The sequence below is a fragment of the Aedes albopictus genome, chromosome 1, assembly GCF_035046485.1.
Source record: "Aedes albopictus strain Foshan chromosome 1, AalbF5, whole genome shotgun sequence".
NCBI classification, from domain to species: domain Eukaryota; kingdom Metazoa; phylum Arthropoda; class Insecta; order Diptera; family Culicidae; genus Aedes; species Aedes albopictus.
The window spans coordinates 278,712,888-278,726,622 of record NC_085136.1 but is presented as its reverse complement, the minus strand read 5'-3'; the positions used below and the strand labels follow the sequence as shown (position 1 = coordinate 278,726,622).

General features: G+C 40.1%; 1 long non-coding RNA gene across 1 annotated transcript in view; it reads left to right on the top strand.

Annotated features, from left to right (window-relative positions):
- The first annotated feature begins 782 nt into the window (after positions 1-782).
- LOC109425315 (uncharacterized) overlaps positions 783-13,735 on the top strand; it is a 39,742-nt gene continuing 26,789 nt past the window's right edge. The window contains exons 1-2 of the long non-coding RNA XR_003894103.2: positions 783-917; positions 978-1,462. This is a non-coding gene — a long non-coding RNA (uncharacterized LOC109425315). The remainder of the gene's footprint in view (positions 918-977; positions 1,463-13,735) is intronic.

Here is a 13,735-nt window from a genome sequence, read left to right as displayed (position 1 = left end):
GTACCAGCGGCGTCATGGTCGCAATTTTTTCCGCAGTCAAGTTCGCAGATTGTGAACAATCCTCGGTACTCACTTTACGTAATTTATGTTTAGTCCCTTACTGTCAGAGCTGTCAGATCAGTGGGCCGGCGAAGCTGGCCCGCAACTCAACTCGTCGAAAAACTTATCGTTTACTGTTTTACGTGCATGTTTGTTGGTATTAGTGAACTCGCGTTTAACAGATCGTTTTGTTTACATCCGATGTCTTCTTGCTTGCCACAAAATCCGTACGCCTAAATTCGTCAACGGTTATCGAATATGCAGCAATAGATGGGAAAGGCCGCAAGTTTTTCCAACTCCAGAATACGATACCGTCTAAACCCTGGTACACTGGGAAACAGCTCACGAACTCGGAAACTCGCACGCTCAATCGCCTCCTCTCAGGTCACGATTACTCTGCTTATTGGCTAGCTAAAATGAAACTTCAATCAAACGGCGTTTGCGAAACTTGCAGCGTCGTAGAGAATGCAGAGCACATAATTTTCTCCTGCACAAAATACGCACAGTCTAGAGCCAAATACGGTCTGAGTAACTATGGTAATATTTACCAAGTTTTCTCCGAAAACAACAACCTAGCACTTCTCCGTAATGTAGTAGCTTTCCTTAAAGAGATAAACAAACAAATCTAAATCTGACAGATCTGACAATCATCAATCTTACGGTTAACGTTCTGAGTATCTGAATGCACTGTCAAAAGTCACAAAAGTCGACGTGACTATAAACAAAAACAAACTGGCAATATAGCTTTTTTTGCTGTGCCATCCATCCCCGCTCATTGTGCCCACCAGCAAGTGAGCAAAAAGAACGAAGAAGAAGAAGAAGAAGAAGTCAACGGTTTTTTTTTTGCGAAAACGAAAGTGTACTTTACAGCTGTTACAGTAAGTAATGTTTTATCATATTATTACAATGTAGGTGAATAATAATTCGTTCCGTTTTAGGTTGATGGAGGAATCCGATGAACGGGTTCTACTGCAGAACAGATCGTGTCGCCGATGGAAAAAATCAATGTGACAAAGCCGGTTGGTGTGCCCAGGAACACTGTTCCTGGAACAGGCTATGGCAGTTCTGATGGAGAGAGATCAGAGGTGGACAAGAAGAGCATTGCGAAGGATCCCATACCGTACGCGAGCCGACTCGTCCGAAGATACCTCCTATAAAATGCGACGTGATTAGTAAGCGAGTCCAGAGAATGTCCCATTGGACCGAATGCAACGAGCTGAGGATGCAATTTTATGATCGGTCCAGCACTGTTCGTCTCACAATCAGGAGAAAAATTATAGAAGCTGACAAGATGTCCGATCAACTCCCGAAACTAATGAAGGACATCTGTAAATATATACTGCCCAGATGAAAGTGGGGTCTCATAATTTTAACCCATCTTACAATTATATCGACAACGGATCTATGCTGCTGCTGACCAAATGTAAGTGACTAAAGTTTGTCTTTTTTTCGCTTGACGAGTGCACAAGATTCCCAGAATAGTTATTTATGTAACGAGTTGCAAAAAGCTGATTTTTCCAGCACGAGTCGTTCAATACGAAGAGAGCTGAAAAAATCGAGTTTTACAACGAGTTACATACACAATTTTATGCAATGATTATTTCATTATATAATATATTTGAGTGGCATAATGTTCATAATGTAACTGAAAAAAGTTACACAAGAAATATTATACAACTATTTTTCATTATGCAACTCATTTCTGTTGCATAATGAACCAGTGCGGAAAAGTAGACCACATTTTAGGGGCCCATAAGAACATAAGAACGCATTTGATGTACAATATAACCTGAATGCACCCACGAGTTATTTGTGCACCCTAAGTTTATTTCGATCTTGGGAGTACATAAGAACCCATTTAATGCACAATATAACCTGAATGCACCATCGGATGATTTGTGCATCCTAAGCTTGTTTCGAGCTTGGGAATACATAAAAACACATTTGATGCACAATATAACCTGAATGCACCCTCGGGTGATTTGTGCATCCTAAGCTTATGTCGAGCTTGGGAATACTTAAGAACCCATTTGATGCATACTATTGTCGTCGCGGTTGAAACCCGAAGTTTCCCCACGCCCGACAATCGAATTTTCTCAAAATCCATACGTGAAACCTAACGTCGGTCGTAGGGCGCTGGACAGCGGACCTGGCCCTTTATCCAGCGCCACTGGCGTAGCCACGGGAGGGGGTTAGGGTGAACCCCCCCCCCCCCCCAGAGCCAAAATTTGTGGAAAAAAAATTTAGTATAAAGCGCTTTGCGACGAAAAAATTTTTCGGCTGCGCCGCTATTTTCAAACTACGAATTCAATTACTTATTAATGTTTACAAAATATAAGTGTCAAATCAAAAAAGGTATCATTGACCGCTGAAAACCCCTCCCACAGACAATTTCAGGCTACGCCACTGTCCAGCGCACTGTGCCCGATGTACGTCCACACGGTTTAGGAGAAAAATCGGTTTTCGCGTGTCAAAAAATCCGATTTTCAACTGCACGAACAATATTAACTGATTGCACCCTCGGATAATTTGTGCATCCTAAGCTTATTTCGAGCTTGAGAATACATAAAAACCCATTTGATGCACAATATAACTTGAATGCACCCTCGGGTGATTTGTGCATCCTAAGCTTATTTCGAGCTTGGGAGTACATAAGAACTCATTTGATGCACAATATAACTTGAATGCACCCTCGGGTGATTTGTGCATCCTCAGCTTATGTCGAGCTTGGGAATACATAAGAACCCATCAGGCCAAACATTTCAATAGGTCCTATCTGCATTTGAGAGGCTGTCTTTGTTCACTTTCTTTTTCAATTATTGCAATGTAATGGTACACTTTTCAACTATTTTTGCAGTACAAATCAAAAGACGATTGTTTTGACCATCGGTCAATGGAAGGAGACAATCTTATACAAATAAACAGCTGAGATATTAACGAAAGAGAGGGAAACCAAAGAGAGCCTCTCTTCTGCAGATTGGACCTTTACCCCACGTCTCCACTAGACATAAATGTCTTGCCATTTTGCTGCCAGAAAGAGAAAACGTAACAGAAATGATCAACACCGCTGCTTTCCATGCAAACAGCGAGAGAACATTTCTGTCATGACACATCTGTCCAGCAAAATGGCAAGACATTTCTGTCTAGTGGAGACGTCGGGTTAGACATGTTTGGCCTGCCATTTGATGCACAATATAACTTGAATGCACCCTCGGGTGATTTGTGCATCCTAAGCGTATGTCGAGCTTGGGAATACTCTCTCTCTCTCTTCTTGGCGTAACGTCCTCACTGGGACAAAGCCTGCTTCTCAGCTTAGTGTTCTATGAGCACTTCCACAGTTATTAACTGAGAGCTTCCTCTGCCAATGACCATTTTGCATGTGTATATCGTGTGGCAGGCACGAAGATACTCTATGCCCAAGGAAGTCAAGGAAATTTCCTTTACGAAAAGATCCTGGACCGACCGGGAATCGAACCCGTCACCCTCAGCATGGTCATGCTGAATACCCGTGCGTTTACCGCCTCGGCTATATGGGCCCTTTGGGAATACATAAAAACCCATTTGATGCACAATATAACTAACACCCTCGGGTGTACGGCTGTTCGAGTCCGTATGAAGTTGATCATCAATATTAACTTCTTTTCTCGATCAGCCTAGATAGCTGTGTAGTGTCGGTAGCGATTGTCTCAATTGGCTAAGAATAACACTACGGACCGCCTGTTCCGGTGGTAAGAATCCACCAACAGGTGACCCCTAATTCATGGTGTGATGCGGCTTTATGCTTACCGTGCCTAGGAATGAATGGCTAGGGGGGTCTAATAAAAACCTAACCGCAAACGGAGCCTGTGGAGTATCAGGGCGCCCTCCACAGTATGTAGCCCTTACTGCGCTAACCGGAGCAATGGTGCAGTGGACCTTGTGTTTCTCCGAGACAATCAGCTGCCCTTCTTTAGTCTCACTTGATTCTAAATAAGGGCGGGATTATGAAGATGTTGTTAATTAGTTTAAATTTTCACCTATATGGTTTCGCATTATGCGATTTACACAGTGTATTCTGTGTATCCTCGCCTTTGGCGTTTTCCAATCGATACCGATTTGGTTTTATTGTTGCTGTTCTTTGTTGTGCTGTTGTTGCGAAGAGTTTAATCTTACCTAGTTTGGGTAGTGGCTACGGTTAAGATAGCTCAGATCAATCTTCAGCATAAAAGAACAGCAACGATCAATCTTTGCAGACTTATGCAAAATGGTACAGCCCAAGTGGCCTTGGTACAAGAACCTTACTTTCGTAAGGGAAATTTCTATCTAGGAAACCTTGTGAACCCGGTGTTTGCCACTTTCAGTAAACATGAAATGGCAAACTCGCGTGTCATGCCTCGAGCCTGTGTGCTTGTCAACAACGCAATAGTTGCTACACTCATCTCTGAACTAACCACCAGAGATGTATGTGTTATCACAATTGATGTATCTGTTGGAAACCTCAACAGGAAATACGTCTATTGTTCTGTGTATTTACCACATGATGAACCATCCCCTACGGATGCTTTCAAACAAGTCATCGCATACTGCACTTCAAAAGGCCTTCCGCTAATTGTTGGCAGTGATGCTAATGCTCACCATATCATCTGGGGCAGCTCAGACATTAACTTGAGAGGCTCCAGTTTGATGGAGTACTTAAGGTGAATATATAACGAAGCCACACCTCGAATTTTCAAGAGCACAAATCTGAAGAACCGAATGTCGGTTTGAACTGAAAAGTTGATCGATTGGTTACCCGCTGGTGGTGACCAATCGATCAACTTTTCAGCGCAAACCGACATTCGGTTCTTCAGATTTGTGCTCTTGAAAATTCGAGTTGTGGCTTCGTCATATATTCACCTTAAGTATACTATAGTACAGATCTTGCATTACTTAACATAGGCAACCGCCCAACCTTCATGGTATCTGCTAGAGAGGAAGTGTTAGATATAACGCTTTGCTCTAGCAGAATTAGTCACGAGCTGACCAATTGGCATGTGTCAGATGAAGAATCTTTATCTGACCATCGCTAGATCTTTTTTTTTTTTGCTAGGTTTCTAGCTGCACTCTGAATAGAGTTGAAACCTCTACACTAGACCCGAAGATAGAAAAGAGTACGTAATCTTTCAGAAGCAGTTTGCCAGCCGTACGCGGAAAATGATATCCATTAAGACACTGTTGCAACTGACTCAGAAAGTTACGGTAGAAGATTGGAAAGTTTTCAATTGGTCAGTCAGTCAGGATTTGCCTATGTAGTGTTATGGTCACACGGTTTGTGTTTGTCTCCTTGTTTGATTTTGTGGTATGGTTAAATATGTTTTTCTCCTCGTTAAGTCAGTTGTCGTATGTTGTTTTTTTTTTTTCATCGAATCAATCGAACCCTGTATGTTAAAATATAGTCAATCCTGTGTCAAATTGTTTTCTTGATTTCGCTAATCGTTTTCTACTTGTGATCTCTTGTGTCCTTAAATTGTCATCGGTCCAAAATCCACAGAAATACGCCAAATCTCCTTCCCACTATTGATTCTTCGGTCGATTTTTATTGCTTTATTTAAAGAAAATATGACCAACTAACAACCAATTCGAAAAAGCGACTATGACATTAATAAATTACTATGTAATAAAAATCAACCGAGAAACGTGGGAAATAGAGCCCAAACAACATTTTAAAGTCAGATGGCTGTAAAAGGTTCCAAAACCTGTCACAAATCCTATAATACTTTTATTAGGATTTGTAACTGTAGAGTCTAGAAGCGTATTGGCCCTTTGTATAAGTAGATCAGATTGGACAACCCTGTCATGAATGGATCAACAGTGTGCACAAGTCAGATCCGATCCGGGAGAACGAAGCGAGGGTGGTGAGTTGTCGATAGCGTGTGTCTGAGATAGTGAAAATATAAAACGTAAAACTTAAAGAATGTATTTGATTTATAATATATAGAATGTCCTCGATCCTACATTTTGGCGACGAGGACAAAAAAAAACACAGTGAGTAAAGAGTGAGAAGAGAAAAAGTGATTCTTATAGTGAAAACGATTAATTGTGGAAGGGCTTCGAATTCGGCCGATTGTCAGCATTTGAACGACCGCCTGGGATCGCTGATGGTGGTTTTGCTACTCAGAAGGTAAAAGGTTGTCTATGTTGCTGCTGCGGTGAGTACCTCAAAAAAAAACCTTTTTTAAAGAGAAGAAGGAAGTAAGGAGCATCCTTCGCGGATATGCAATAGTTTCATTGAACTTTGTTCCGATGTTGTTGATGGGAGTAGTAGGATGGTGCAAGCGGCAAGAAATGTACATCTTTTTGTAAGTGTTTGATGTTGGCTGGCAATTCCTGTTATGCGTGGTTGAGTTTGTTTTGTTGTCGTCTGACATGACCACGGTTTTGTTTTGTATTGTTTGGGTCGGACCCGCTCGATGGTGGGTAGGCGTAGTTTGCGTGATGGTGGGTGGGCGTAGGTCCCTCTCTGGATACAAAGTGAAAAAGACAAAAACGCACAGTGGGGTAAATGTTATTTTTAGGACACAATTATTGACTGTTTCGAAGACAAATTTTATGTGAGTTGCGATAAATAAAATGATTGGGTTGAACGTCTATGTCGTTTGAAGTGACAATTGATGTAAAAGATTATGTATCAGTATGTTTACTATGAGACGATTCAATCATTATGAATACCCCCCTATAAAGTCAAAGTTATTAATATGTGTTTGTATCTTAGTAACATGGTTTAGTACCAAACGAGATATACTATTAACAAAACAGAGATGTTTTCGTACCAAATGTGAAATGGGTTTATGCCAATAGAGAAACTGTTTTGCACTCAATGCGAAATGGTTTTGTACCAAATGTGGGAAAAAATTGTACCACAAGTGAGATGGTTTTGTACCATAGGAGAAATGGTTTTGCACCAAAAGAAAAATATTTTTTCATCACATTTAAAATGGTTTTGATCTAAAAGTAAAAATGTTTTGTGCCGTAAAATAAATGGTTTTGCAGCGAATGTGAGTTGGTTTTGTACCAAAAGAGAAATGATTTTGAACCAAATGTAAAATAGTTTTGTATCAAAAAGTGAAATGGTTTTGTACCAAATGAGAAACTGTTTTGTACCTAATGTGAAGTGGTTTTGTACCAAAAGTAAAATGGTTTTGTACCATAAAATAAATAGTTTTGTATCAGAAGAGAAATGGTTTTGCACGATATGTGAAATGGTTATGTACCAAATGCGAAATGGTTTTGTACCCAATGTAAAATGGTTATGTACCATATGTGCAATGGTTTTGTACCAAAAGAGAAATGTGAATTGGTTATGTACCAAAACAAATGGTTTTGTACCAAATGTGAAATGGTTATGTACCAAATGTGAAATGGTTTTGTCCTCTCTCTCTCTCTCTCTCTCTCTCTCTCTCTCTCTCTCTCTCTCTCTCTCTCTCTCTCTCTCTCTCTGAAATGGTTTTGTACCAAATGTGAAATGGTTTTGTACCAAAACAGAAATGGTTTTGTACCAAATGTGAAATGGTTATGTACCAAAATAGAAATGGTTTTGTACCAAATGTGAAATGGTTATGTACCAAATGTGAAATAGTTTTGTACCAAATGTGAAATGGTTTTGTACCAAATGTGAAATGTTTATGTACCAAATGTGAAATGGTTTTGTACCAAAAGAAAAATGGTTTTGTACCAATTGTGAAATGGTTTTGTACCATAAGGGAAATGATTTCGTTCCAAATATGAAATGTTTTTTATCAAAAAAAATATGGGTTTATACCAAATGTGGAGCGGTTTTGTATGTAAAGAATAATGTGTGAAAACGTTTATTAGTTAGTATTGTACCAAAACTCAAAAAAATGCAGATGGTTTTGTACCAAAAAGGGAGATAGTTGTCAGATGTTTGTCAGACCATATTCAGATGGGTTAGTACCATATGTGAATCGTTTTATACCAAAAAATCAATTGATTTTGTTCGAAAAAAAGAAAAAAAAATAATTGTTTTGCATCAAATCTTAATTGTTCCTAAATCAAAATTAAAATGGTTTTTGTACCAAAGGAGATATAATTTCGTTCAGAGTTTTAATGGTTTTGCGTAAGCATAGAGATTAGATGAGCAATACTTTAGATGAGTTTTACAAAAAAAGAAGGTGAGTTTTGTGTCGTAATGGACGTTGGTTTTGTACCAAAACACTATTTTGAATTGAATGATTTTGGGAGTAAACTAATTTGTATTGTTTACTGATTGCCAAGTAGTAGCTCAATGAAGAGAGTAGCAAGATTAACCCTAAATATAATGCAATGAAGTTGGATAAGGAATCAATGAAATAGTTGAGTTTCAGAACGAAATGATTTGAGCTCAACGTCATAATACTATTAATAGTTGGTTATCTATGGTTGTGTAGTGTGTTATGTACCCATTTTAGAACGGTTGTGCTTCACAAAAAAATGGTGGTTTTCTACCAAGAGAGAAATGCCTGTGCACTAGAAACATAGTTCCTTTAAAGTTATGCATGAGGTGAATAGGAGTTATTAATCATCCACATTACATGGGCATTGTGACTAAAAACTCGAACAATTATTATGAGCCGTTCCGTCGTGAGACATATCAAAGACATCATTTACATCAAAAAGTTCAGCGTTTGTAAGTGAATCGTTAAATCGATTGTTACTCCAAAAATTCGCGAAATTACTTCAATAAGACCCATATTTCTGACGCAAAGTAGATGGGGGTGTACGGTGGAACCATTCTGAGACTAACGAGTTAGATTTTCAGTCGGTCAGTCGGTAGGAGTTTCTTAGACTTTCTTGGGCAAAGAGTATTTTCATGACATAAAAGAATAATAAGATGGATTGAGGCGTGGTAGAAAATAAAGAATCCTGGGCAGAATCTTTTCATAATTCAAGGAAATTAAAAACTCACATTTCATAAATATCAAATCAAAATCAAATGAAAACACAATAATGTTACGAATTTTGCTCAGAACGTTTTGCAGAAATTATTAAGATGCGTTCGGTCTCCAGGTGAGTGGGGTGGAGATCCCAAAGGGGTGTGATTTAGGAGTGAGAGAAGCACAGTCACAGATAGTGCAGGTATAGGTAGAACTAAAACTAAATATAGCTGTTTGGTAAATGTTCGGGTTCCATGAATGACTCCGTAAAATTCTCGCAGATCGACATTAGAAATGCCTATTATTAGATAGAGATCTCATAGCATTCGTGACCGTAACAACTTTTCAAACCAAAGATGAGATGTTTCAGATATAAGTTATCAATATTTGGACCAAACTACACCTGAGTTATTGCAGAAGGTTATGTGTAGAATACAGACTAGGACTTCGGCCGACATTTGTTGTCGATGGTAGAACTCAAAATGAGCACGATACTATACTATGTTACTATATTACATAATTTGTCGAATGTTGGAAAAAATCGTCAATAATGTTGAATGTTTAGAGAATGTAAAGGAATTTTTAAGCTTTTAGGTTATAAGTTTTCTGTGTCATGGTCTGCAGTGTTTGAAAGGTTATGCCAAGTGTTCGCTATAAAACAGATCCTTCTGAAACCATTCCAAGTGGCCAAGTGAAAAAAAATTAACTGTATCTGCAAGCAGTCACATCTACAATTCTGGCCAAGCCAAACAAAGCAACAACAAATAATTTTGATTAGGCCGTAGTGGGATGTATACATGAATTGGAGTTAATTGTACCTACTAGAAGCATATACAAGGCAACGTAATATTTGAACGAACCCTTAGGTTTCCTTATTGAAATGACAGTTGAAAGGGTTTACACATTTCGTTTGGTAGCATAAATGTCTGTTATCTGTGGCTACAATGAATAGTAGGTTAAGATAATGAATCCAATGACATATGTCGATAATCAATCGGATGCCTGAAAAAAAAATGAAAACGTTCCATTTTTTCGGGCATTTGGAGTCGTTGAAGGGAGCAGATTGAATGCAAAATGTCACTAATCAGATATTGTAGTAAATGTAATGTAATGTATTACCATCGTTACTTCATCAGCTTCGTTGAAACTGTTTTTATGCCGGAGACTGCACGGAAACGTTTGAGAGGGCTTTGCAGAAGATGTTCAAGTCGAATAATGGACCACAATTTAATTACGAAGGAACAAAGAGATATTGTTAATTTTCCACCTTATCGAATGTGACGTTATGAATCCGTCACAGGTAAAAGCATCGCCAGAGTCGTCACCAACCATTCAGCAAGCAGGAGTTTGACGTTTCTTCGATTTATCTAACACAAGCACGAGTAGAGGCATTTGGATTGGTCAGTGCCTGATTCGTCACGATGATTTTGGATCTCCTCTGGAAGTTGGTGGCGCGTTTTGTTGTGAAAGTAACATACAATATTGCAAGGACTAGATGATCTACTCAAAACTACGATAAAGCAAATGGAGAAATTGAATGGAACAACCAGAACATGCATAAGCTGCAACAAGATTCTGACAGCTTCTACTCGGTCTGGGACTACAGATCCTTTCTGCTGACATCTGCATTGCACCGAGTTGTCCCATTTGTGATAAGCTGTCATATTGAACGAAACATCTGTATGCAAAAAAAGTGGAGGAGCTACACGATAACCGACCGGGAGAGGAAACATAGGAAATCAAATTAGACTCCTTCAATCAGAACTATTTTGAGCTGAGGGGAATGTATGCTGTTGGTTTTGAGCATAAAATTGAACCAAACAAACCTGGTGGAACATTCGCTCCTGAAGAATTTAAAATTGCTGAACGTATGATTGCAGTGGGTTTGTACCCTTGAAGAAGAAGGAGCTCAACGGAATCCGTCGGAGACGTAGCTCATCTGTAGCAATTGAAACGGAGCACAGTAACGGGGGCATTTTGAGGAACGTCATCGAGTCATTTCAACAATGACGATCAACAGGATTCTGATCATTTGATATAACTGGATTCAACGTAGTTGATGTCGTTAATGTAAAGGGGGGATGTAGAGTCTAGAAGCGTATTGGCCCTTTGTATAAGTAGATCAGATTGGACAACCCTGTCATGAATGGATCAACAGTGTGCACAAGTCAGATCCGATCCGGGAGAACGAAGCGAGGGTGGTGAGTTGTCGATAGCGTGTGTCTGAGATAGTGAAAATATAAAACGTAAAACTTAAAGAATGTATTTGATTTATAATATATAGAATGTCCTCGATCCTACAGTAACGATCATCAAAACCTTCTCAAATCCAACCGACTTGGAACTATTGCTTGGGAATAGACTCTACTGAGCCCCGGCGGTTCCTCCTGTTTATCGAGCATGTCTGATGCATATGATCAGCCATACTCCATCTGCAGCAGTCGGTTCGTGATGAACCGTTGGAGGCGCATTAAAGTGTTAAAAAGGTGATATGTTTCACTAAAGAACACTACATTACAATAATCAAAATGAAACTCCTTCACTTTAATACCGTCAACCCCTGCGAACTTGGCCAGGGACCATCGCTACATCTTTTTTGAACATTTAAATGTTACTTCGCAAACATTGCGTTTCAGGAATCCTCGGTCAACAAACTGGGATCTTTATACTGATTTGGTTGCAGCCAAATTTCATGGATATTCACCATCCATTGACACTCCAAAGTGATTTAGATGATGCCGTTGATACTACAACGACCTTCATCATGGAAGCTTTTGAAGAAGCATGCCCTCTACGGTCTGTGAAGATCACAAGAGGAACCCCTTGGTGGAACTCTGATCTGGCGAAACTCAGGAAACAATGTAGAAAGAGTTGGAACAGACGACGTTCGGCTGGTTCGGAGGCTTTCAGGTCGGCTCGCAAGGCCTACAGGAAAGCTCTCCGGTCTGCTGAACGATCCGGCTGGAAAAACCTTTGTACAAATGTTTCCAGCTTGAGTGAAGTCAGTCGGTTAAACAAAATCCTTGCGAAATCTAAGGATTTCCGGGTGAACGAACTTCGTTTGCCAAATGGCGATCTGACTTCCTCTGATGAGGAAGTTCTGGAATGCTTATTCAGCACACACTTCCCTGGATGTGTGGATATTACATCTTCGGATGATCCTGATGTCTTTTCTTGTAGTTATGATTCTTTAGCTTCGGCTCGGAGTATTGTAACTATAGAATCGATTGAGTGGGCTCTTAATAGCTTTGCTCCTTTCAAATCTCCTGGGGCAGATGGGATTTATCCTATTTTGCTTCAGAAGGGATTTGATTATTTCAAACATGTTTTGAAACAACTACTTGTTTGCAGTTTTGCTACAGGGTATATTCCCAAATCCTGGAGGGATATTACTGTAAAGTTTATTCCGAAAGTGGGTCGTGCGTCGTATGAAGAAGGAAAGAGTTTCAGACCTATCAGTTTGACCTCTTTTCTTCTGAAATGCCTAGAACGCATTGTGGATCATCACATCCGTGATGTTCATCTGGCCAACGTGCCTCTTCATGTGAACCAACATGCCTACCAATCTGGTAAGTCCACTGTGACTCTTTTACACAAGGTTGTTTACGATATCGAGAAAGCATTCGCTCAAAAGCAATCTTGTTTGGGTGTTTTCTTAGATATCGAGGGTGCCTTTGACAACGTGCCTTTCGATGCCATATTGGAAGCCGCACGGAGTCATGGTATATCTCCAATGATTTCCAATTGGATTCACCAAATGCTCAAAAACCGATATCTATTCTCGACATTGCGTCTAGCAGGGATTAGGAAATTGAGTGTTTGTGGATGCCCCCAAGGGGGAGTCTTATCACCGCTTTTGTGGAATCTCGTAGCAGATACGCTATTGAGGCAACTCAATAATAGCGGTTTTCCTACTTATGGTTTTGCCGACGACTACCTAACATTGTTAGTTGGTATGTGCATCAGCACCCTTTTCGACCTGATGCAAAGCGCCCTTCAGGTAGTTGAGGGTTGGTGTCGCCAATATGGCCTTTCGGTTAATCCGAGTAAAACATCTATTGTTCTTTTCACGGTAAGGCGAAACCGTAATGGCGTTCGACCTTTGCGTCTCTTTGATTCTGAAATCGATGTGACTGAACAGGTAAAGTACGTTGGAGTCATTCTTGATTCCAAGCTTCCCTGGACACCTCACATTGAGTTCAGAATCAAGAAAGCTTGTATGGCCTTCGGGCAATGCCGGCGTACTTTTGGTACAACTTGGGGTCTAAAACCCAAGTATATCAAATGGATTTACACAACTGTGGTTCGGCCAATATTGGCTTATGGATGTCTTGTGTGGTGGCAAAAGGGTGAAGTGAGAACGGTCCAATCAAAATTAGGCCATCTCCAAAGGATGTGCTTAATGGCGATGTCTGGAGCGTTCTCTTCAACTCCTACGGCAGCGCTAGAAGTTCTCTTTGACGTTGCTCCACTACACATTCATCTCAAACAAGAAGCACTTTCTTGCACTTACCGTCTACGGGTACTCGGTCTACTAGAGGAAACTCCTGTGAACCGCACATCAACACACACCTCGTTGTTTTCACCTTTGGTGAATTGGGACAAAATTGTTCTTGCTCCAAGTGATCTTACAATTGCTTGTAATTTTCCGTATAGGACATTTTCCACGAAATTCCCTTCCCGGGAAGAGTGGACATCGGGATATTTGGAAAGAAGTATTTCAGACGGCATCGTATGTTACACTGATGGCTCCCTTCTCGAAGGTCGAGCAGGTGCTGGTGTTTATTCTCGTGAGCTAAGGCTGTATC